This window comes from Phyllostomus discolor, chromosome 7 (genome assembly GCF_004126475.2).
Source record: "Phyllostomus discolor isolate MPI-MPIP mPhyDis1 chromosome 7, mPhyDis1.pri.v3, whole genome shotgun sequence".
Taxonomy (NCBI): Eukaryota; Metazoa; Chordata; class Mammalia; order Chiroptera; family Phyllostomidae; genus Phyllostomus; species Phyllostomus discolor.
Window position 1 is genome coordinate 78273998 of NC_040909.2, and position 23107 is coordinate 78297104.

Consider the following 23107-nt stretch of genomic DNA (forward strand, 5'->3'; position numbering starts at 1 on the left):
GGAGGGCAGATTGGAGTACAGAAGTGTGAGGAGAGTCTGGGGATGGTGGCTCTGGGGAGAGAACAGAAAGAACAGTCACCACGATCTCAGTGCTGAGTCATCCACAATACTGCAGGTGCCATCTTTCTCAGGCAGTGCACTATCTCCAAATGGCATCAACTGAGGGGAAGCAATAGCCCCACTCACAAGAACTATGCTGCCCTACCCTGTGACACTTAATACAGGCTGTTGAGTGCAGCTAGAGGCTATATCAGTATTAGTTTAATAACTAAGGCAGTTCTCCTGTAGATCTGAGATTTTAGCTGACCCTCCCTGAGCCCCAGTGCTGGTAAATGTAGGTCTTTTTGTTTATTTGTTTTGCTTTGATTGTCAACTTGAATACAGATATATTTATTTAAAGACCAATTTACTTATTTAATTTTGACTGTGCTCAATTTTAAAATCACATTATTTTAAATGCCATAGTAATAAACAAACATTGGTATACTCATGCTGTCATTCTATGAAACAACTATACTAAAACTCTTCACTTGCATGAGTGCTTATTGTACTTGAATATAATAAAAAATATTTTATGAAAATTTAAAAAGAATAAATTCTAAATGGATTAAAGACTTTACTGTTAGACCTGAAACCATAAATATCATTAAAGAAAACATAAGTAGCAAAATCTTGGACATTAGTCATAGAAATTTTTTTATTGGGTATCCCTCCCCAGGCAAAGGAAAAAATGAACAAATGGGACTTCATCAAACTAAAAAGTTTGTGTACAGAAAAGAAAATTATCAACAAAGTTAAAAAACAACCCATAAAATTGGAGAATATGTTTGCTGATATATCTGATAAGAGGTTAATATTCATAAAATTCATAAAGAACTTATAAAACTCAACACTAAAAACCAAAACAACTTCATTTAAAAAGAGGGGAATTTCAGGGGAAAAGGGGAAGGGTTTTCAGAAACAAGTATAAAGGACACATGGATAAAAACTAGGGGTGGGTGGAAAGGGGAGGGAGGAGGGGAGGGCTGGGTGGGTGGGTTGAGATGGGAGTAAAAGATAGAAAATTGTACTGCAACAATTAAATAAATTTTAAAAAATGGGCAAAGGACCTGAATAGACATTTTTCCAAAGAGGATATACAGATAACCAATAGACATATGAAAAGATGCTCAATATCACTAATCACCAGAGATATAGAAATTAAAACCACAATGAGATGTCATCTCACATCTGTCAGAATGGCTATCTTTAATAAATCAGTAAACATGTGCTGGTAAGGATGTGGAGAAAAGGAAATACTTTTGCCCTGTTGTTGGGAATGCAGATTTGTGCATCACCATGAACGCTGTATGGAAATAACTAAAAAATTAAATATAGAACTACCTTTTGACCCAGTGATCCCACTTCTGAGAATATATCCAAAGGCCCCCAAAACATTAATTTAAAAGAATATAAGCACCCCTTTGTTCACTGCAGCATTATTTACAATTGCCAAGATTTGGAAACAGCCCAAGTGTCTATCAGTAGATAAGTGAATAAAACAACTATGGGATATTTACACAATGGAATTCTGCTTTGCTATAAAACAGGAGAAAATTTTACTCTTTGAAACGGTATGAATGGACCTAGAGAATACTACGCTAAGTGAAATAAGCCAGTCAGAGAAACACAAATACCATTTGATTTCATTTCTATTTGGAATCTAATGATCAAACGGAACTAACAAGGAAAATAGAGATAGACTCAAAGGTAGAGAGCAGGGTGACAGCTAAGTGTGGGGAATTTTAGGGGGTGGCAGGATTCAGTAAAAAGGAAAAAGGTCTCATGGACATGAACAACAGTATGGTGATTTCTCGGGGGAGGGGAGTATAAGGGGACTGACTAAATGGTAATGGAAGAAAATACAATAAAGATTAAAAAAGAAAGAAAGAAAAGTAGGCGAGTCTCAAAAACTGAGAGGTCCTCCTACTTTCAGGAATGAAGACAACGAAGAGTGATTCAAGGTTTTTGAACACAGCAGAAAAGGACATAACTGGCATTTAGGAAGATTATCACACCTAGAGTATCAGTGTTCCAAGTAGAAGAGATAGTACCTAACCCAGCAAATATAAGAAGGGATGAACCAAAAAAGATATTTAAAAGGAGGAGAAAGATAATTCTGTTACTAAATTCATTTAGGGGAAAGGGATGGCAGTAGAAGATAAACTGTATGAATCCATGATTCCAATACTCTGAGATTTTTAATTCAAATTTTGGAGTGATTATGTAATATTACTGGAAGAAATAGAGGTAAGATTAATTAATCTGAGTCACCAAAGCAAAAAAATATCATTTAGTTTAAATTTTAAGTACACTGTTTACTGAAAGTATCTATAATGCTGAATATACATTTTTCTTTGAAAGAGTACAAATGAATGCCAATTATTTGAGAAAATGTGGATTAGTCAGCAGAAATCTAAGTTAGTGTTCACATTTTCTCTGAATTCCAGGTTTAAATATTATATTCAGAAAATTATTGTGACCTAATAAATAAAGAAGTTTAAAAACTGTCTAGCTTATATTTTATGTGATATTTTCCACCCTTTCCTAAGCAGAAAAATAATTTACCAATAAATTTGAGAGTTCTCTGTAAGAAAATATATCAATTTAAAAGACATATAATTTGTCATATAAGACTAAATAAGACTAATGAAAAACATTTAATTGATAAACTATATTCTCCCTCCATCCCCATAGAGCAACAAACACCTTGTTTTATTTATATATTAGGAATCAGTAACAATAATATAGCTTTATGTTGATGTTATGCACATAAATTGTGAGACTATTAATAAGTTATTACAATTTAAATCCAATGTTACATCATCGTTTAGAAATGGAAGCCTGACAGGTATTTAGCCCCTAACTTTGATTTTAGTTCTCACCTGAACTGTTCATAAAACAAACAGACAAGGACTAACAATGTTTTTATAATAATTTTTCCTCCTGGGAAGTAAGAAAAAGTTATTTTACTTCTTTGAAATGTATGGAATGGATATTAAGTACCCCACCTTCACTATTTATATCCAAAAATTTAATTGATAATATGTAATCAAAAAGGCAATAATTTATTTAATACTTGAATAATCTTCAAAAGTTATGATAAAGAAAGTTAAAAATAAAATGAATGGTTTTCCTTTTTGTCTGAACTTTTCAATTACATGGAACACTTTCTATACATGTATTATTCTGACATGCCATCAAATCATGTTAGAACTGAGACTGACAGTGAAATTTCTGGTGTGATCTGTGAGAGCTCTTCATTCATTGCAGCATTGATTGTTGAAAAATTCAGCTTCTTTGGTGTTGAGTTTTGTAAATACTTTATTAATTTTGGATATTAACCTCTTATCAGATGTATTGGCAAATGTATTCTCCCATTCTGTGGGTTGTTTTTGTATTTTGTTCATGATTTCCTTTGCTGTACACAGACTTTTTAGTTTCATGAAGTCCCATTTGTTTATTTTTTCTTTTGTTTCCCTTCCCTAGGGAGGTATACCCGATAAAAAATTTCTATGAGCAATTCCGAGATTTTGCTGTTTATGTTTTCTTTTAGGATTTTTATGGTTTCAGGTCTAACATTAAAGTCTGATACATTTGAATTTATTCTTGTGGTTGGCATAAGAAGATGGCCTATCTTCATTTTTTCTCCATATATCTGCCCAATTTTCCCAACACCATTTATTGAATATACTACCTTTTAAAAAAGATTTTATTTATTTATTTTTAGAGAGGGAAGGTGGGAGAAAGAGAGAGAAACATCAATGTGCAGTTGCTGGGGGCTGTGGCCTGCAACCCAGGCATGTGCCCTGACTGGGAATCGAACCTGCAATGCTTTTGGTTCGCAGCCTGTGCTCAATCCACTGAGCTACGCCAGCCAGGTTGAATATACTATCTTTTGCCCATTGTATGTGTTTGCTTCCTCTGTCAATTATTAATAGACTATAGAGGTCTGGGTTTATTTATGGGCTTTCTATCCTGTTCCATTGATCTTTGTGTCTGTTTTAATGCCAGTACCAGACTGTTTTGATTACTATGGCCTTGTAGTATAGTTTGATAGTAGGTAATGTGATTACTCCAACTCTGTTCCTCTTGCTATGAGGGACCTTCAAAGAACACAATTAAAAAATGGCAAAGGACCTGAATAGACACATCTCCAAAGAGGACATACAGATGGCCAATAGACATATGAAAAGATGCTCAATGTCACTAATCATCAGAGACATGCAAATAAAAGCCACAATGAGATACCATCTCACACCTTTCAGAATGTCTAGCATCAATAAATCAAAAAATAATGAGTGATGGTGAGTATGTAGAGAAAAGGGAATCCTTTTGCACTGTTTGTGGGATTGTGGACTGGTGCAACCACTGTAGAAAGCAGTATGCAGATACCTCAAACAACTAAAAGTAGGCCCTGGCTGGTGTGCCTCAGTGGATGTCATGACAGTGTGTGAACCAAAGGGTCACCAGTTCAATTCCTTGTCAGGGCACATACCTGGGTTGTGGGCCAGGTTCCCAGTGGGGTGTACATAAGAGGCAACCACACACTGATGTTTCTCTCCCTTTCTCTCTCCCTTCCCCTCAGTCTAAAATTAAATAAATGAAATACTTAAAAATTTAAACATGGATCTTCCATTTGACCCAGTGACCCTGCTTCTAGGAATGTATTCGAAGGAAAGCAAAACATGAATTCAAAAGAACATAAGCACCCCTATGTTCAATGCAGCATTATTTATACTTGACAAGATATGGAAGCAGCCCAAATATCCATCAATAGATGAGTAGATAAAACAACTATGGAATCCTACTTGGTTGTAAAACAGAAACAAATTTTACCCTTTGCAACAGTATGGATGGACCTGGAGAACATTATGCTAAGTGAAATAAGCCAGTCAGAGAAAGACAAATACCATATGATTTCACTCATATGTGGAATCTAATGAATGAACTGAACTAACAAGCAAAATAGAAACAGACTCATAGATGGAGAACAGATGATAGCTAGTGGGGAGGGGAATTTTGAGGGTGGAGGGATTGAGCAAAAAAGGACAAAAGGGCTTAGTGACATGGACACCAGTGTGGTAATTGTTAGGGGAAGGGGGTTATACAGGGACTAAATAGTAAGAGGAACAATACAATAAAGATGAAATAATAAAAAAATTTGCTGAACATATGCTATTTTAAGTTAACATATCATGATATGCATGAACATCTTGTAACTAGTGAGCTTCCCCTGTCCTTTCTACAAGGCTAGGTCTTTATGACTATTTTTAGCTAATGAGATGTAAATAGCATCGTTAACGGTCACTTATGGGTTGTCACTTAGGAATTTAAGAACTGGCCATGGAACTCTATGTTGCCTCTTCCATGGGTCTAGAAAGTCTGAAAGTCTTCTGAATGAAAGAACCTAGATTCTTGAATACAGGAGAAACATCACTGATTTACCTTAAGTTTCCAGGAGTAAGTAATAAATTTCTAATTATTGAAATTGGGGATTTCTCTTAATGACAGCCCATATATACTTCTGAATCTCTAGTTTCTAATTATTTTTTCTAAATTCTCAGTTTCTTATTGATCACATAGTACTGATTAAAATACGTAAATAACAATGAATCATTATTTTAGAAAATTTGTTTAATATAACTATTAGAATAAATGCTACACATATGTTTTCACACATATGATTTCATTCCTATCTGGAATCTAATGAACAAACTGAACTAACAAGGGAAATAGAGGTAGACTCACAGGTAGAGAGCAGGATAATGAACAAACTGAACTAACAAGGAAAATAGAGATAGACTCATAGGTAGAGAGCAGGATAAAGTGGGGGACTTTAGGGGGTGGCAGGATTCAGTAAAAAGGAAAAAGGACTGATGGACATGGACAACAGTATAGTGATTTCTGGGGGGAGGGGAGTATAAAGGGACTAAATGGTAATGGAAGAAAATACAATAAAGATATATATACACAGGCATGTGTATATATACATATATATAGCTCATTCATATTTTATTTAATAATTCAGCAAATTATTTATTGAGGGTCTACATGTGTGAGACATTGTTTCTCTTAGGTCCTAATAATATACAATGAATGAAAATAATAAAAAAAAAAACCTGTCCTAATAAATCTTGAATTCTGCTCTTAGAGACAGACAATAAAGATACAATTATGTCAAATATATAGGCTAAAGAAAAAAATAAAGCAGAGAATGGTGATGAGATAAGATTGTTGGGTTACATCTTAGAATGGGTGAGAAAGAATTTTTTAGATTATTTTATTGTTGTTCAATTATAGTTTTCTGTGTTTACTACCCAACACTCCCCCCACCCAAGCAAACCTCCCTCCCTCCCTTGCTTCAACCCCCCCATTGGTTTTGTCTATGTGTCCCTTTTGTTGTTCCTGAAAACTCTTCCCCTGTATCCCCCATTATCACCTCCCACCTCCCCTGTGGTTACTATCAGATTCTTAATTTCAAAATTCTTAATTTCAATGTCTCTGATTATATTTTGTTTGCTTTTTTCTTTTTGTTGATTAGGTTCCAGTTAAAGGTGAGGTCATATGGTATGTGTCCCTCACTGCCTGGCTGATTTCACTTAGCATAATGCTTTCCAGTTCCATCCAAGCTGTTGCAAAGGGTAGGAGTTCCCTCTTTCTCTCTGCTGTGTAGTATTCCATTGTGTAAATGTACATTATTTTTTTATTCATTCATTTACTGATGAGCACCTACGTTGCTTCCAGCAATTGGTTATTATAAATTGTGTTGCTATAAACATTGGGTTGCATAGGTTTTTTGGATTGGTGTTTCAGGATTCTTAGGATATAATTGCAGCAGTGTCATTGCTGGGTGAAAAGGCAGTTCTGTTTTTAGTTTCCTGAGGAAATTCCATACTGTTTTCTGTAGTGGTTGCACCAGTCTGCAATCCCAACAACAGTGCACTAAGGTTCTCTTTTCTCCACAACCTCTCCAACATTTGTTTGTTGATTTATTTAAGATGGCCATTCTCACCTTTCTGAAGTGGTATCTCCTTGTGCTTTTAATTTGCATCTTCCTGATGGCTAGTGATGCTGAGCATCTTTTCATATGTCTCTAGGTCCTCTGTATGCCCTTGGAGAAGTGTCTGTTCAAGTCTTTTGCCCATTTTTAATTGGGTTGTTTGTCTTTCTGGAGTGGAGTCATGTGAGTTCTTTATATATTTTGGAGATTAAACCCTTGTCTGAGGTATCAACAGCAAATATGTTTTCCTATATGGCTGATTCCATTTTCATTTTAATACTGTTTTCTTCATTCATGCTGAAGCTCTTTTATTTGATGAGGTCCCATTTCTTTATTCTTTCCTTTATGTCCCTTTCTCTCAGCTACATATGGGTGAAGATATTGCGGTGTGGAATGTCTAAGATTTTCCTGTCTATATTTTCCTCTAGGATTTGTATGGTGTCATGACTTATATTTAAGTCTTTTATACACCTTGAATTTATCATTGTGTGTGGTGTAAGGTGATGATCAAGTTTCATTTTTTTGCATGTAGCTGTCCAGATGTCCCAACACCATTTGTTGAAGAAACTATTTTTACTCCATTTTATGCTACTGCCCCCTTTGTCAAATATTAATTGACCATAGAGACTTAGGTTATTTGGGCTCTCTGTACTATTCCATTGGTCTATGTGTCTGTTATTATGACAGTGCTAGGCTGCTTTGATTACAGTGGCCTTGTAATACATTTTGATATCAGGCATTGTGATCCCTCCTACTTTTTTCTTCTTTCTAAAAATTGCTACAGCTATTCAGGGTCATTTATGGTTCCTCATAAGTTTCTGAAATGTTTGTTCTATATCTGTAAAATATGTCATTGGTGTGTTAATAGGGATTGCATTGAATCTGTAAATTGTTTTGAGTAGTATGGGCATTTTGATAATGCTAATTCTTCCAATCCTTGAGCATGGTAGATGCTTCCATTTGTTTGTGTCTTCCTTAATTTCTTTTTTCAGTGTTGTGTACTTTTCTGAGTATAGGTCTTTTACCTCCTTGGTTAGGTTTATTCCTAGGTAATTTTTTTTGGTGCTATATCAAATGGGATTTTTTTCCTGATTTCTGTTTCTGATATTTGATTGTGTACAAAAATGCCTTTGGTTTTTGGGTATTGACTTTGTACCCCACTGTTTTGCCAAATTCACTTATTAGGTTGAATAGTTTTTTGGTGGAGCCTATAGGGTTTTCCATGTACACTACCATGTCATATGCCAACAATGACAGATTGACTTCTTACTTTCCAATTTGGGTGCTTTTTATTTCTTTTTCTTATCTGATTGCTGTGGCTAGGACTTCCAATACTATGTTGAATAGAAGTGGTGAAAGCAGACAACCTTGTCTTGTTCCTGATCTTAAGTGAGAAAACTTTTAATTTTTGCCTGTTGATTATGATGTTGGCTGTAGGTCTCTCCTATATGCCCTTTATTATATAGAGGTATGCTCCCTCTATTTCCACTTTGTTGAGTGTTTTAATCATAAATGGGTGCTGTACCTTATCAATGTATTGATGTGACCCCATGATTTTTATCTTTGCTTTTATTTATGTGAAACATTACATTTATTTAATTTTTGAATTTATTGTTTTTTAAAGTTTTATTTAAATTGTTGTTGCAGTACAATTTTCTATCTTTTACTTCCATCCCAACCCACCCATCCGACCCTCCCCTCCTCCCTCCCATTTCCACCCTCCCCTAGTTTTTATCCATATGTCCTTATACTCTTTCCTGTAAAGCCTTTTCCCCTGAAATTCCCTCTCCTCTCCCCTCTGAACTCTGTCAGTCTGTTCTTTATTTCAGTGTCTTTGGTTATATTTTGCTTGTTTCTTTGTTTTGTTGTTTAGGTTCCTGTCAAAGGTGAGATCATAAGGTATTTGTCTTTCACTGCCTGGCTTATTTCACTTAGCATAATACTTTCTAGCTTCATCCATGCTGTCACAAAGGGTAGAACCTCCTTCTTTCTTTCTGCTGCATAGAATTCCATTGTGTAAATGTACCATAGTTTTTGATCCATTCATTTACTGATTGGCATCTAGGTTGCTTAAGAACCCTAAAACACCAACCCCAATGTTCATAGCAATTTAGCATTACATTTATTGATTTGTGAATATTGTACCATCCTTGCATCCCTGGGATGAATCCCATTTAATCATGGTGTATGATCTTTTTAATATATTGCTGGATGCAGTTTGCTGATATTTTGTTGAGGATGTCAGTGTCTATGTTCATCAGAGATATTGGCCTGAAGTTTTCTTTCTGTGATGTGTCTTTGTCTGTTTTTGAGATTAGGATGATGCTGGCTTCATAAAAAGAGTTTGAGAGTCTTTCACCTTCCTGAATTTTTTGGACTAGTCTGTGAAGGATAGGGGTTAGCTCACCCTTAAATACTTTGTAAAATTCTCCTGTGAAACTGTCTGGTCCAGGGCTTTGTGTGCTGGGAGTTTTTTGATTACTGCTTCAATTTCATCAGGTGTTATTGGTCTGTTCAGGCTTTCTGCTTCTTCTTCAATCAGTTTTGGAAGATTATATATTTCTAGAAATTTGTCTACTTCACCTAGGTTTTCAAATTTCTTGGTATATAAGTAATTACTACCAAATTACTTGTAGTTATTTTTTGCAATCCTTCATATTTCTGTGGCATCAGTTATAATCTCTCTTCTTTCATTTATGGCTGTGTTTATTTGTGTTGTCTCTCTTTTTTTCTTGATGAGTCTGCTTAAAGGCTTGTTGATTGTGTTTTTCTTTTCAAAGAATCAGCTCCTGGATTTATTGATTCTTAGAATTGTGCTTTTAGTGTCTATGCCATTTAATTCTGATCTGATTTTGGTTATTTCCTTCCTTCTATGTGCTCTCGGCTGTCTTTGCTGTTGTTCCTCAAGTTCTCATAGCCTGTAAGGTTAGGTTGCTTATTTGAAATGTTTATATCTTTTTTAGGTAGGCCTGTATTTCTATGAACTTCCCTCTCAAGACTGCCTTCGCTGTTTCCCATAAGTTTTGAATTGTTGTGAGTTCATTTTTATTTGTTTCCAGAATTTTTTTGATTTTCTCCTTGATCTCCTTTTTGACCCATTCATTGTTTAATAGCATGCTATTCAATCTACATTAGTTTGAGTGTTTTTAAGTATTTTCCTTGAGTTTAGTTTCTAGTTTCAGTCTCTTGTGGTTGAAGAAAATGCTTTATAATGATTTCAATTTTCTGAATTTGTTGAGGCTTGTTTTGTGTTCTATCATGTGATCTATGAAAATATTCCACATGCATTTAAAAGAAGGTGTATTTTGCTTTTTGGGGATGAGAGGTTCTATATATATCAGTTAAGTCCATTTGATCTAGGGCATGGTTCAATGCCACAATATCTTTGATGATATTTTGTTTGAAAGATGTATCCATCTTGACAGTGGGGTGTGAAAATCCCCTACTATAATTGTGTCACTGTCAATATCTTTCTTGAAGTCCTACAAAATTTTCTTTATGTATTTGAGTGCTCCTATATCAAGTGCATATATATTTACAGTATTTATGTCTTCTTGATGGTTCTTCTTTTGAGTATTTTGAAGTGACCATCTGGGTCTCTTTTTATGGCTCTTTTTTGAAGTCTATTTTTTCTGATATGAGTATTCCTACCCTGACTTCTTTTTTTCATGTTCATTTGCTTGGAATATATGTTTCAAGCCCTTCACTTTTAGTCTGTGTAGGTCTTTTTTTCTGAAGTGGGTATGTGTTGGGGGGCTCCACCCACAGGTCCCCCCTAGCTGCCACAGATGAGAATAAGTCTACTAGACGTGATCTACTTGAGGAGGAAAGGTGGTCAATCTCTCAAAAGAGAAGGGCCAAGAGCCTTTTCCTCAGTGGGCTTTTATTGGGTTCATTTTGTACAGGAATACAGGTAAAACTCATTAATCATTATCAGGCAGTAAGGATCAAACAATAGGTAGCGTACAAAGAACTCTGAGGGCCTATTTTGAGTTAGGGTCAGATAGTCAAATAGACATAAAACTTTGAGGAACAAACTCACTTCCTGCTTGGACACTTATCATTTAATTGAGAACATTCTAAACAAAGCAGGTTTCACAGAAATTTACATATTCTTTCTTAGGCCTGATCACCCTAGGGAACCCTTTCCAACACAGGGCTGCACTCACCACTGGCATTGTTTCAGGCTTAAGGCATTGTCTCACATTTAAGTCAGGCAGGGGAAGTAAGGCAGCTGAAAGATTAGGACACTTCTTGCAGACAGAATGAGGACTCAGGCTGTGTAAAAGCCGAGGGGTGAGGGTCCATCACCCTGTTTTGCTATAACCCCCCCCAAGTCCTTCCCTGGGGCCTCCCTGTGATCATGCTTGTCTTAGATCATCCTTCCTTTGAGGAATATTACTGGTCATTGGCTAACTGATCAAGCATTGGGGACCAGGCAGGGTGAAGTAAAAGGAGCAGAGGTGGTGCCTCTGCCAGGGAGCTAAGCTTTGTCTCCTTAGTGGCTTATGGTCGGAAGGTCACTCACTCAGCCTTAGCCATGGGTGGCGGGGGGGCTTATAGCTTCTGAAACCAGGCAGGGCAATCCCCAACAGAATATGTGTGGGTCTTGTTTTCTTATCCATTCAGCCATTCTATGTCTTTTCATTGGAGCATTTAATCCATTTGTGTTTAAGGTTATTACTGATAGGATCTTATTCATTGCCATTTTTTCATATCGGTGTTCCTCCCTCCCTCACTCTTTTTTTCCTTTTCTTATAGCAGACCCTTTAGCATCTCTTGCATAGCTGGTTTGGAGGAGGTATATTCTTTGAGGCTTCTTTTGTCTGGGAAACTTCTTATTTTGACTTCTCTTGTAATTGAGAGCCTTTGTTTTTCATTACTTGGAATATTGCTTGCCAATCTGTTCTGGCTTGGATCATTTCCATTGAGATGTCAGCTGCTAGTCATATCAGGGCTCCCTCATATGTTATTTCCTATTTCTCCCTTACTGTCTTTAAGATTCTCTCTTTGTCTTGGAATTTTGCCATTTTAATTATGATATGTCTGGAAGTGGGCATCTTTGGATTCCTCTTGATTGGCACTCTTTGTGTGTCCTGGATTTGTGTGGCTTTTTCTCACATCAAATTAGGGAAGTTTTCCACCATTCCTTTTTCAAGCAGGTTTTCTATCTCTTGCTTTCCTTTTTCTCCTTCTGATATCCCTATTATATGGATATTATTACGTTTCATGTTTTCCTTCAGTACCCTTAACACCTCTTCATTCTTTCTGAGTCTTTTTTCCTTTTCTTGCTCTTTCTGGGTATGTTTTTCTACCTTGTCATCCAGCTCACTAATTCAATCTTCTGCTTCATGTAGCCTGTTTTTGATTCCTTCTACTGTGTTCTTGAATTCAGAAATCATGTTCTTAATATCCTCTTGGCCCTTGTTGATAATTTCTATTTCCTTTTTCATGTTGATATAGTTTATGGTGAGTTCATTGTAGTTTTCCTGTAGTTTTTGGTAATTCTCTGTGAGCTCATTGAGCTTCTTCATAACCATTGCTTTGAACTTAATATCTGATAGTTGACTTGCTTCTATTTGATTTAGCATTCTTTTTGAGACTTCCTCTTTTCCTTTCATTTTGGGATTGTTTCTTTGTCTTCCCATCTTTTTTGAGACTCTTCTTGTTAGCCTGTGCTTCTTAGTGTTCTATTCTGACTCCCTGGGTTTATGGTGTGAACTTCTATTGTAGGAGACCTGTGATATTTAGTAGTGCAGTCTCCTTGATCTCCTGAGCTTGCTGGTCTTGGGCTGTCATTTATGTTGGTTCTCTGTATGTCTTTGGGTTTTGATTGTTGTTGGGTCTTTGGTGTGTTCTTCCTTCCAAAGAACTATGGGTCACTCCACCCACCATGTCTTGTATTCTGTTGTGCAGATGTGGACAAGTTGTGTTTAAGCTGGTCCTTCTGTCTGTCTCAGGTTTTGTGGTTTCTCTCACTATTGTTCAGTTGTCTGTTTTGGGTAATTTCTCCACCATTTAATTGTAATTCCAGATTGGCCCTGGGTGGAATTTAGTGTGGCTTCCACTCACTTCTTCGCTTTCTTCCATTATTATCTGTTGGTGATTCCTTTGTTGGTGGGTTTTCTCTTCCAGCAGGAATACTAGTGTTCATAGCTCCCACCTACTCTTTTATGTGATCAGTTGGAGGAGGAAGGTAAAATGAATTAAAACAGTGGAAGTGTATTCTATGGCCTTAAATTACCAAACCATAGAGAAAGAGTTAAGCGTTCCTTTGGATAAGTATAGTATTAACTGTGATATTTTATACAACTAGTCACTTTTAAGTCAGGGTGGAAAAAAGATAAGACTCTGGTAAGGGGAGGAAGGATTGTGAGCTGGAGCCAGAAAACCATGAGCTTGTAGGAAGTTAGATTATTAGATATAGTGAGAGTAAAGGATAGAAAATAGGTGTTGTGCTTGAGAGAATAGAGTTAACCACATTAATAATAAAGTTCCAGAAACAGTGAAGTGAGATAAGATCTGGGAGGGGTGCCATGTAGTATTTACAATTGCATGGAACAAAAATTATTTAGAATGGCAATGGAGCAACAATCATATGACAGAATCTGTATAATCTGAATAACAAGAATAGGAAATACCCAACTTAGAGTAGTGTGCTATTGGGACATAAGTGAAGGGAAAGAAGGAAAATTGAAAATACACTGTGAAAAACAAGTCAAACAATGCAATTAAGCAAACAAAATGAAAATTAAACAGAAAAAGGAGAAACAAAAAATACTGATAAAAATGAAAGAAGTAATAATAATAATAATGCATATAAACAATAGCTTGCAGGTTCTCTAGAATAGCAAAGTGAAATTTGTCTCACTGTCTCAGTTGTTGGGATGTACCCTCTTTGGGATTGATTCTGACCCTTTCACAGCTCTAGGTTTTATTGTCTTACTTTTGGTGGGAGTGGCGGCGGGAGGAGGGGGGGGGTGGAGATGAAGAAGAAGAAAAACAAAAGCCTCCTGTTGGCTTTAAACCAGCCAAGCCAGTTCTGCTGGTCTTCCTGGATACAGCAGTCTGAGAGTGAATGGCTTTCACTTTTTTCCCTTCCTGTGATTTTGTGTGGCTGGCGGCCACAGCTGAGCCATACTGTTCACAGTTGCCCAGCCTCCAGCCTAGTTACTCCGTTTGCAGCCAGGCCCCCATACCTTTCTGCACTGGGCCTATACCCTCAGTCCACCAGGTGTGCTGTCTTTGAGGTGCACCAATTAGGGGAAACTGACACCACCTTCTTGCTCTTTGCTGTCCTAAATGCTGGGGACTCTCAGAGTCTCTTCAGGGTAGTTCAGTTCCTTGACTGAGTTAAGTCTTTCTGGGGATTGCTGACTCCCTGAACCCTGATGGTCTCCTCTGTGGGGAGGCACTTCCACTTTCCTCTTAGTGAGTCAGTCGACCCTCAAGGTAAAGGTGGCACCATGGCTGAGGCTGTGGATGTGGGCGTGCACCTCTGGGGCTTCAGGTGTGAGCACATGGCCTCTGCTGCTGTGACAGGAGTGCAGTCACAGGGTGGCAGTGTCCCTCATACACCGGCCTCCACTGCTGCGGAAGTGGGGGGATGCTGCTGTAGGGGGGGTGCGGTGGCTGGGTCGGCCCCACATCACTGGAGTCACAGGCATGGATGGAGGCCCTCTGCTATTGTGGCTTGGGATAGGGTAAGGACACATCTGCAGTCCTGGAGGCAGACGCAGGCCCACACTTAGGCTGTGGAAGCTGCATGGGTATAGCCAGGGGAGGCAGGGGTGACTGCTGCAGGAGAATTCCATAAATAGTCACTGAGTACCTTTTTTTAGTTCCTCCTGTTCAAGCCTGCCACTGCAAATGAGCACCTGGCCTCTCATACAGCCCAACTCTTGAACCAGACAGGAGACTATCCGGGTCAGTGTCTGTTACAGCTCAACTCTTCCCAGCTGGTATCCACAGTCTCAGTGGGGACACACCACCCCTGTGCATTTGCCACTTTGCCCTTATCCGCCACAGCGACTTCAAGCATCCAGGTCCATCCTGGTGTTGCCTAAACCTTCCTGCTTGGCCATTGACCTGGCTCTCTTCCAAGAATCCTGAGACAGGCCCAGCAGGCACTGGGCCAGGGGCTGCAGCCACCCTGGTCCTCACACTGGCCTCAGTGACCTTACTGTCCCAAAGCAATCTCCTTACAGTCTTATTTTTCAATGTCCTCTACAGTTTTGGCCTCCAACCTTCATATATGCTGGGATACCATTGGCTATTCACTGTGTTCTTCAGAAGATTGGCTTGATGTTCTACCCCAGCACAGGGGGAAGTAGACTCGGCTCCCACCTACCTCACTGCCATCTTAGCTGCCTCAGAGAAAGTATTTTTTGCATAAGGATCTACAGGAAGTGGGGGAAATGGGCTGTGGACAACCGAGAGAAAATCTCTAGTCAGAAGAAGTAGCATAGGTGCATGTGGGACTATCCTTGAGCTATTGGATAAACAGCAAGGAGCCCATACTACTAGAGCAGTGGGATGGGGGGAGGGGCTTGAGAAGTGAGCAAGAATTGACGTATTCAAAGAAGTAATAGAGATCTTGATCATTGGGGACTTGAAAATCACTGTAAGGACTTTCATTTTTTTGCTTTGAGAAGGAGGGCCATTGAAAGGTTTTCATCAGAGAAGTGATGTGATATGAGTCAGTTTTAAATAAGATTATTCTGTTGTTATGTTGAAAATATGCTGAAGAATGACAGCACTGAAATGGGAAGACCTGGAGAAGGCTAATAAAAATAATCCAGATGAGAGAGGCTGGTAGCTTCAACTAAGTTGGTAACAGTGATGGAGTGGGGCTAATAAAATTTTGAAGATTTTTTTTGAATTAGAGACCATAGGATGTGTTCTCAGATCATAGGTTGAGAGAAAATTGATTCAAGAAGGACAACATGGACTTGAATGACTGGGTGAATGCATTAACTAAGTTAATTGTCATAAACTAAGATAAGAAAGACTATGGGAAGAATAGTTTTAGGTAAATGTCATAGAGCAGTTTGGGATGTAAATTAAAGGTGCCAATTAAATATACCCAGTAGACATGCCAAAGCTCTTGAGAATATAGGTCTATAATCCATGGGGAGTCCAGGTAGAAAATATAATCCATGGGGAGTCCAGCTAAATGGGAGTTTTATCACAAATATGTGGTATCCTAAGCCATAAACTGGAGGGCACCATCATTGTTATGACTGAATAAAAGATGGATTTCAGCCCCTGGCTGGTGTGGCTCAGTGGATTGAGCTCTGGCCTGTGAACCAAAGGGTTGCTGGTTTGATTCCCAGCCAAATTACATGTCTGGGTTGCGGGCCAGGTTCCCCCATGTGGGGTGTGCAAGACACAGCCACACATTGATGTTTCTCTCCATCTCTTTCTCCCTCCCTTCCCCTCTGTCTAAAAATAAACAAATCTTTCAAAAAAAGATGGGTTTCAGGAGCAAGACAAGGACCATTCCCACATTTAGAAGACAGAGATGGAAAAGAAAACCCAGTGGAAGTCTTTAAGGAAGAGTGGCCAAAACAGTAGGAGAAAATCCACATGAGGGTAATATTTTAGAAATTACATTTAAAAAGACAGAGAAAAAGAGAATTTAAAGGAGAGAACAGTTATCTGTGTTGAATATGGATGAATCTGAGCAATGACTACTGGATATAGCAAAGTGAAGATCACTGCTGATGTTGGTAAAGGTTTCTTTCACTGATAATAATAGAACCTATTTTAATGGATTCAGGCAAAAACAGGAAGGGAGAATAGAAGGTGACTATGCATAAATTCTTTCAAAGAGTTTTGTTATAAAATTGGAGGTAAGATATGGGTGATTTAGATGAACATCTGGATAGTTTTGGGGTCTAGGTAGTTTTTAAATTTTTTTCAGTATGGTTGAAATGATAGCTTGTTGCATCCTGATGGGGTGATTTATTAGAAAGGGAAAACCTGAGAACATTAAAGAAAGAATAGAAAACTGCTATAGTCAACTACTGGTATATGAGTGAAAGGACTGACTTATTTATGTGTTATGAGTTCATCCACAGTACTGGTTAAGAATGTAGTGTTATCAGTACAGATGCAGGCAGGGAGTTAGATGTAGGGAAGGCAGTTCATGGAGGTTCTGTTTTTACTACTCTATTTTCTTACTGAAGTAGGAAGGAAAGTCATGAGATGTGTGTGAATAAATGGCAACAGGTTTTGGTGGAGTAAGGAAGACAATTATCTTAGACAATAAGTGAGGAAATTGATTAGATACAGTATTATTCATAAGTAGGATTAAGAGACCACTTAAGTTTTGTGATCACAATGTATCAGTCAGGACTATTGTATACTTTTTCCAGCTTGGTTAAGCATCAGGGGTACTGGGGTAGAGTTTGTGGAAAGTTGGCTTTAACCAAGGTTTTTGTTAAGCAATTAATAGGAATTAAGAAAAGGTGAATTATAATAATTAACCATAAATTTAAGCTGGATAAATAGTGGAGAAGGGACATGAAGGGAGTAAGGTATAATGAATGGATTGAAAGTTCTGATAAAGTCCAAAGATTGTTAGAGATAGGTGCCAGAAGGAGTGAGCAACATAAATAGGTAGTAGAATAAGAATGTGTTAAATTGAGATGAAGAGTTTATTGTTATGGGAAATTTCAAGGTGAAGGGTAATGACCTCAGTATTGAATTACTGCTGTAGTGTGCAGAATAAGATCATTGGATAAATGAGGTCAAGGATTTAAGAGATGAGGGTATTGACTTCTATGTGGACCTTGAAAGACGCAAGAAGATGATAACATCAGTGAGCCAAGGGCTAAAATTTTCAAAGAAAGAGGGAGAGTCCACTGGGGATTGTTAGATGACTAGAAAATGTAGGGATAGTGGTCTGGAAGTAGCAATGAGGAGCTAAAATGATATCTTCATTTCTAGGTGCTGAGGCAGAGGGAGTGAGGAAAAATAACAAGTCATTTGAATAGCTTCCTAGAAATAGGGTCAGAGCGGGGCCAAATTTCAGTTAAGACAAAAGGAGGTGGGAGCTTCCATGAAAGTAGTTTGTATAAACTTTAAGTTATTGGCTTATTATTGATCCTGAGGTTCAGAGTGTTAAAATTTAGGAGATAGGGCTAAGGCATGAGATCAGCTCAGAGAGGCAGAGGCCACAGCTGAATGGAGATTTGTCCTAAAGTAGCAGACATCCAAATGGGCATGATGCAATTAATCCTGGTGCCTTGACATCAGTGATAGTGAAGCCATGGCTGCTGATGGAAGAGAGGAATATGAGTGGGGAGCAGTGCATCTTGGAGTGGTAAGGGGGAGGACAAGCACTGAGGTCACTCCATTGACCCCTGCTGATAGAGATTTGAGTCCTAAAACAAGTATGCCAGTGGGCTAATGCAAACAGAGAAGTGGTGATATGCAGAGGGAATTTATTCCAAGACTACAGTCACACCCTTGATTTGATTTTCATAAGTTCAGGTGCTTTGACAAACTGAATTTAGCAAGGCTCATCCAAATAGGAGATGGGGATTGTTTTATTTTTTTTAAGCTGAGGACCAGAATGTGGTCAATGTTATTCCTTTTCTCAAAACTATAGTCTATAAAATTAAACTAACCCATTAAATTAGTTTGAGCCATAAGCTTTAGGGCTTTAGGTTACATTTCTTGTCCACCTCTTTCTATATTCAACAATAAGAATTCTGCTAAACAGATATATAGAGCAAAATTCAGTAAAAATAACTGGAAAATTACTTTTCAGAGGATTTAAAGTAGAAATTCAAAAGTAATTTTTAACACAAAACACCCAGGGAAGTGCTGGTTGGTATCAATCTTACCTTTTGTCTCTCACTTTTAATTTAATATTGTTATTGCTTTCTATCCTGTAACAATCTTATTTTCCTGCTCTAGTCTAATGTATAATTTAGTGTTCTACTAATTTTTCACTTATTTTTCCCTGTAGTCATTCTGACCTATTTCTAATTCTTAAGATACACTCTCATTTAAAATGATTCATTAGCAAACAGCAATTCTTTTTTAAGTATATTTTGTTGATTATGCTATTACAGTTTTCCCAATTTTTCCTCCTTTATCCCCACTCTGCCCTGCACTCCCCAACCCTCCAGTGTTCACCCCCCTTAGCTCATGTACATGGGTTGTACATATAAGTTCTTTAAGTTCTCTGTTTCCTATACCATGTGACCTCTCCCTCTCTATTTTATGCCTTCTAATTATGCTTCTTCTTCCATGTACCTTTTCCCCCCATTCTTCCTTTCCTCCTCCCCACTGAAAACCCCCCATGTGATGTACATTTCTCTGATTTTGTTCTTATTCTAGTTGTTCGTTCAGTTTTTTTCATTGTTTTTCTTTTTTTAAGGTTCATTTGTTCATAGTTATGAGTTTGTTGTCAGTTTACCGTTCATATTTTTTATCTTCTTTTTCTTAGATAAGTCTTTTTAACATTTGATATAATAGGGGCTTGGTGATGATGAACTCCTTCAGCTTGACCTTATCTGGGAAGCACTTTATCGGCCCTTCCATTCTAAATGATAGCTTTGCTGGATAGAGTAATCTTGTATGTAGGTCCTTGCCTTTCATTACTTGGAATACTTCTTTCCAGTTCCTGCTTGCCTGCAAGCTTTTTTTTTGAGAAATTAGCTGATAGCCTTATGGGCATTCCTTTGTAGGTAACTCTCTCCTTTCCTCTTGCTGCTTTTAAGATTTTCTCTTTATCTTTAATTTTAGACAACTTAATGATGATATGCCTTGGTGTGATCTTCTTTGGGTCCAACTTCTTTGAGACTCTGAGCTTCCTGGACTTCTTGGAAGTCTTTTTCCTTCACCAGATTGGGGAAGTTTTCCTTCATTATTTGTTCAAATAAGTTTTCAATTTCTTGCTGTTGTTCTTTCTTTCCAGCACCCCTGTAATTCAGATATTGGAATGTTTCAAGTTGTCTCAGAGGTTCCTAAGTCTCTTTTCATTTTTTTTTAATTCTTGTTTCATCATTCTGTTCTGCTTGGGTGTTTATTTCTTCCTTTTGTTCCAAATCATTGATTTGAATCCTGGTTTCCTTCCTGTCACTGTTGTTTCCCTGAATATTTTGCTTTATTTCCTTTTTGATATCTTGAATTTGTTCTTTCATTTTTCAACCAAGCTCAATCAGTTCTGTGAGCATTTTGATTACCAGGGCTTTGAATTCTCCATTAGATAGGTTGGGTATCTCCTCATCACTTAGCTCTCTTTGTGAAGTTTTGATCTGTTTTTTTCATTTGGGCCATATTTCTTTGTTTTGATGCACCTGTTAAGTTGTGAGGGGCCGGGACCTTAGGTATTCACCAGGGCAGGGCAACCCTCCTTGCTGTGTTGCCGTGCTGCCTGTGGAGGAGGGGCCAGAGAGAGAATGATGCAGCTCCCCTGCTCATCTGTAGCCCTATTTTCCAAGGGACTTTCCTGTGAGACTGGGAGTTTTCTCCAGCTGTGGCAACTGCGGTAGTCCACAGTCATCTTTGAGTCTCAGTTTCCTGTTTAGTCAGTCCCACCTGCTTGGTCTGCTGCCTTATCATGGGTTCTCTCTGTCCATCCCCTTACCGGTTTGGTTGTTCTGGTTGACTGTTTCTTTAATTCCTTGGTTGTTGGAGTTCCTTGCAATTTGATCTTCTGCTACTTCTGGTTGGTTATGGATTTTAGATTTGCTGTTATTCTCCTTTTGGTTGTGTGAGGAAGCTAAGGGTTTCTACCTACACCTTCATCTTGGCCGGAACTTTCAAGCATAAATTCTTTTTATGTTTTATTTTACCTATGTTAAAATTCACTGTTTTTGACATGTAATAACATGTAATAACAATGACAACTAATAAACCCAAACAAACAAGCAAAAATAGAAACAATACATGTTTCTTATGTTTGATTGATTAAATTCTGTCCTTCACCTTCAAATTCTACTAAATATGAGGACTGTGTTGTTATGTAAATAATGGTGAAACCTGAGCAATGAAATGTTTTTCACAAATGGAGAATCTGAAAGGAATGAAGATGATTGGTTACAGTAACTAATAAAAAGGAGACTTATTTATTTGTTTATTTATTTATTTACTTACTTACTTACTTTATTCTCCCCTGAGGACATGCCTTTTAGAGAAAGAGGAAGGGGGAGTGAAACATCAATGAGAGAGAGAAGTATCAATTGGTTGCCTCCCATACATGCCCAGACCAGGTATTGCCCACTCCCTGGCCTGCAACCAAACCCGTAATCTAGGCATGTGTTCTGACCAGAAATTGAACCTGAAACCTTTCTGTTATGGGATTACACTCCCACCAACTGAGCCACACCAGCTAGGGCAAACAAAATCCCTTTGAAACTGTCAGGTGAGATGACTTAGGGGTAAAGACAATTAGATTGAAGATGTAAGACTTCCAGACAGCCTATAAATCCTGCATTGCTCAAGATCTACACTACACATATTCTTGTTCTCAGAACTCTTTTTATTGGTGGACAAGTGCAAAGATTGTCTCTGTAATTATTTCCCAATTGAATGCTCCAATATACTCAGACTTGACCATAGTCAACTTCTAAGAGTTACGCTGCCTGCCTAAACCTGTGCTAATTCCTGACTCTCATCAGAGACTGTCATTTACTTATATAAATCCTAGTTTGGTACTTTTGAAGTATTGTCTGCTCCTGCAATGGGTCCTTTGTGTACCACATACAGGTTCTCATTCTCTAGTATGAAATCAACTCACTTATTACCTAAGTAAAACATTATTATCTTAAATGTTCTTATTCTTTTTTAATGTATATTAATTGCAGAATTAGTTGAATTAAGTTTCAGGATGAGATTAACTCTAAAGACAGCAAAACTTAATAGTACAGCAATTGTTCTTTATGTAGGACAAGAAATTTTTTTTGTCAGCTATGCTAAACTCCCAAATATAGTAAACCAGAGGAAAAAACATTCCTGTCAGATATAAGACCTCAATGGTAATTTTAATGGTTTAAATCCTCATTCTGCCACCAGCTCATTTTTATATATGTTGGTTATTAACTTTTTTAGTTTTGATTATATTTATTTTTAGATGATAGAATTAGGTTAGGTTGATTGGTTTAAAATATAGATGGCAACAGATTTCTTTCTCTAAACAAAAATGCTCACTGAAGTCAACAATAACTGATTAAAATGTGGGGAACAGCATGGAAAACTAGCCTTCTGAAAGGAGCCTCTGAACACTTTGAGAATTAGAAAAACATATTAAAACACACACACACATACACGAACATTAAAAAAAGAGTTCACTTTGAAAACCACTGTTGTTCATATGTGTGTTACCTGCTCTTCTGATATTCCATGAGTCCAAGTTGCATTGAGAGTATGAAGATTTAATTCAGACAAGTGTCTTAAAATCTGAGTGTTACAAGGAGACAAGAATAGAAGAAAATCAAGATCATTAAAGGAAGTTTTACATTTAGGTCAGAGTTGAATTTGGTTCACCAGTTATTTAGGGATCAAACACTAACAACTTACTACAGCATCGAGTGTTTGAGTCTTTCAACCTCTAAGTGTAACTTATACCTAACCCTACTGCACCTGCTTAAACCTTTCACTAGGTGGCCTAGGAGGGAAGGAAAAATAGTGGAAGAGTGAGAGGTTGAATAATGGGAGGAGGATGGAAGTACCTTACCTACTCCCCGCCTGACCAAACTCCGCAATTCTCACCGCATCTACTGGTGAAGAACACTTTCTCCTTTAATTTACCTATTTATTTTCTTATCAAGTATTAAGCTTATTTATTTCAGTTCTGTTCATCAAACCCTCATTGAGTCCTACTTTGTGGCAGCCACTCTAGAAGTAACAGAAATACACAATAGATTCCAGATACACTTAATCCTTTCAATAATTTGTTTCAAATACAGGCTAGAGAAATCGTCATTCATGGAGCAGATAGATTAAAAATAGTGTGCCATGTTTCCCTTTATAATATTGGTTTTAGAAAATCAAGATTAAAAAAATCTGAGAAAAAGACGTTCTGTAAAAGTTATGTTTGTATTCAAG